The 3,661-nt window shown below is 35.2% G+C and overlaps 1 pseudogene; it reads left to right on the top strand.

The window, feature by feature from the left end:
• Positions 1-2,342: 2,342 nt before the first annotated feature.
• Positions 2,343-2,892, top strand: LOC101655702 (annotated as a pseudogene).
• The last annotated feature ends 769 nt before the right edge of the window (positions 2,893-3,661 follow it).

Below are 3,661 nucleotides of genomic sequence, written 5' to 3'. Positions count from 1 at the left end.
TTTGCTTTTCTGTTTGATGCATATAAATTCTATTTTCTTTGTAAAGTATATCTTATAGACAATCAGCTCAATAATCAATCATAGCCTACAATTCAGAGCATCTTCCCATGTGCCATGTTATTGTTTAGAGGGTAATAGATGGGAACTCCACCATGTAAAGGAGGAGGTGTGGTTTAAAGCAATTAGTCAGAGCCAGCTGAGATACTAGTTTCCCTTTACTCTATGGACAAGCAATGTTTCTGATTTTGATGCCATTTAAAATGTTTCTGGTTTAAGGTTTGGGGCTATTGTTGGGGTTATAACTCTTCCAGTATTCCTGGATGCTCAGTATCCACTGACCTTTAATTTTAATTTGTGTCTATATACAGCATCACATCATCTGTGAGCATGCCACCTGTGAGATATTTTTTATTGTTCTTTTTCAGTTTGGATGATTTTACTTCTTTTCTTGTCTAATTATTATGGCTAAAACCTATCCATTACAATGTTGAATAGTAATAGTGACAGTGTGTATCCTTGTGTTATTCTTGACGATAGGGGGAAAGCAGAGGGTTTTTCATAATCCATTTGAATTGTGGATGTCCCTTACTGTGTAATGTGGGTTGACTAGAGAAACAAATTTAGTAACACATATATGTGTAAGAAATAGTGCATATCAAGAAGTAATTGTATATTAGGAAAACATATTAGCCTAGTCCAGATCAAGTCCATAAGTTTGATACTAGTCCATAAATCCCTCTTCAGAATCACACCACAACAAGCAATAATACCAAATGCAGGGCAATCAAAGGCCAGTGGGTGAATCCAATGGCGATGGATGAATCTCCAGGGGGCCTGTGCAGCCTCAGCGCAGACCTGAGCGGTTCATGGGCCTGAAGGTGAAGGCAGAGAGAGAGAGGAAGTTCCTAGGATCCTCCTTATGAGAAGACCACACCCACAAGGAGGCATAATCAGGTGTGACCGGATTGACAGGCTAGACTCCACCCCTTCACTTTATCAGCTGACACACAATTATGTCACTACCACACTTACTGTTCCTAATTTTCTGAATATTTATAATAGGAACAAGTGTTTGATTTTGTGATATATGATTATTTTTCTGAAAAATCTTTGCATTCTTGTATATGATCCAACTTGCTCAAAGTGTAAAAAGGTTTTATTGTACTGTTGGATCTGGTTTGCTAATATGTTCATGAAGACTTTCCCACCCATATTTATGAGTTATTGATCTGTAATTTTTATTTCTTACAATGTCTTTTCTGAAGTTGGACTCAGAGTAAACTGACCTCATGAGGTAAGTGGTGTTCCCACTATTTGGGGTAGAGTGGGCGGAGCAGTATGAGTTCATTTGAAATGTATGATATTACTCAGTGCAGCAACCCGAAGCCTAGCTTTTCTTTGTTAGGTGGTTCTGATGATTGATTCAATTGGGAGATGTTAGAGTCTTGCTTCATTTTCAATTTTTTTCCTGAGTCAAATTTCATAGTAAGTTCTAGAAGTTTGTCTGTTTCATCTAGGTTAGCTAATATGCCGGCATACAATTTTTATAGTATTCTCATAATCTTTCCAATTCAATTTCTGATTTTAATTATTTATGTTCTCTCTGAATAGCTGGTTGTCTAGTTAAGTCATTGTAAATTTTGTTGATATTTTCAAAGAATCAACTTTTGACTTCATTGATTCTCTCTATTGCTTTCTTTTTCTCTATTTCATTTAACCATATTCTAAAAACTATAACTTCTTCCACTTTTATAACTTGAGTTAGTTTGCTCTTCTTTCTCTTGTTTCTTAACAAGTAAAATGTGGATTATTCATTTGAGATCTTTTTTTTATGTAGGCACTTATTGATATGAATTTATCTCTAAGGACAACCTTTATAGCATCCCATAAGTTTTGATATGGTGTGTGGTTTTTGTTTGTTTAATTTATTACTTAATATTTTCTATTGTGTGTGTGCATAATTTCTTCTTTGACCTATTGATTGTTTAAGAGTATGTTGTCAATTTTGTGAATTTTTTAGTTTTCAGTTATTCATCCCTAATTTCATTCTTTATCGGAGGAGAAGAAACTTTGTAGTATTATTATCTCTTTAAATTTATTTAGAATTGTAACATAAGAATTATATCTAACATATAGTATACCTTTAAAATGTACCATGTATACTTGAGAAGAATATCCATTCTGCTATGATTGGCAAGAGTGTTTTTTACTATATGTTAGGTCTAGTTGTTTCTATCAATATTTATCATTAATGAGAAATTTCAGACATCAAATTAATATAACATTTCTTAGCTTAAGGGGTGGGGGTGGGGGGATTTGTCAGTATTGAAACACACCACAACATGTGTGAGTACAAGCTAGTGGTACTTGGTTCAGGAGGGTGCTGGGAAGTCTTCTCTGAGCTCAGTTTGTTCAAATTTTTTTTGTCAAAAACTATACTCAATGATAGAAGAATGTTTCAGAAAGCAAGTTGAAGTAGATTGCCAACAGTGTATGCCCCAAATTCTGGACACAGCAGAGCCAGACCAATTTACAACAAAGAGGGATTTGTCGATGAAGAATGGCCCAGGGTTTGCATTAGTATATTCTATTACAGCTCAGTCCACATTTAATGACTTACAAAGCCCGAGAGAACAGATTTTATGGGTTAAGGACACAGAAGATGTTCCAGTGATTTTGGTTGGCAATCAATGTGATTGGGAAGATAAGCGAATGGTTGGCAAAGAACAGGGTCAGAATTTAGCAAGACAGTAGTGTAACTGTGCCTTCTTAGAATCTTCTGCAAAGTGAAAGAACAATGTTAACAAGATATTGAATGATCTGAGAAGACAGATAAACAGAAACACACTAGTGGAAAGCCTAAAAAGAAACCATGCCTGCCACCCCCAGTAAGCAGCCAGGCTACAGGGATGAAGATCTGTTGCCTAGTTGGGAAGTGCCAGCTTTCTCCACTTCAAAAAACAAATCTGAAGAGGCTTCTTCTCTTTTCCATATTATGTAAAGAATGTAGATCTTATATTGGCTTGCACATGTTTGCTGGAGGAAAAAAATGCTCTATGTATATCTCTTGTAAAATAAGACAATAGTATTTCTTCTTTGCAATAGCAGTTATAACACATGCGAAAGTAAATATACTTGACTCTAATATGATTATACAAAAAAAAGTGGGGATGCATTTCAAATGTCAGATATTGCTACTATAATCAACTGATTTCATATTGACCTTTTTATTATGATTCCTCCCTCACAAGCAATAAAAAGTTGAACTCTGTAACTGTATCTATGTATCTCTGTATGTGTATACTTTATGTCTGTAATGATATAGATTATGAAATTTCCCCTCAAACTCATTGCAGCAGATAGCTTTTTTGTCATTGACTTCATTTTATATTTAAAAAAATTATGAAATATCATTCTGTCATTATATGCCAATTAAAATTGTGCATCAAAGAAACATTATTTGTTTCCTCTGTCCATCTAGATATATAGGTATACCTCTCCTTGTTTGACTGGCAGCCAAGTTGGACTTTTAACTCCTTATTGCAATGTGTCCTGATTTGCAGACACATGGCCATTTGGTCATGATGCATCAGACTCTGCTCTTCAGAAGAGGCTTGCCCCTCAGTAACAGGTCATTTCTCACCTTGTCCACCAGTCTCAG

This window comes from Echinops telfairi, unplaced genomic scaffold (assembly GCF_000313985.2).
Source record: "Echinops telfairi isolate 266 unplaced genomic scaffold, ASM31398v2 ScPeMD7_1;HRSCAF=3_0, whole genome shotgun sequence".
NCBI lineage: Eukaryota > Metazoa > Chordata > Mammalia > Afrosoricida > Tenrecidae > Echinops > Echinops telfairi.
The sequence above is the reverse complement of the archived record's forward strand: the minus strand, read 5'-3'. Positions and strand labels throughout refer to the sequence as shown.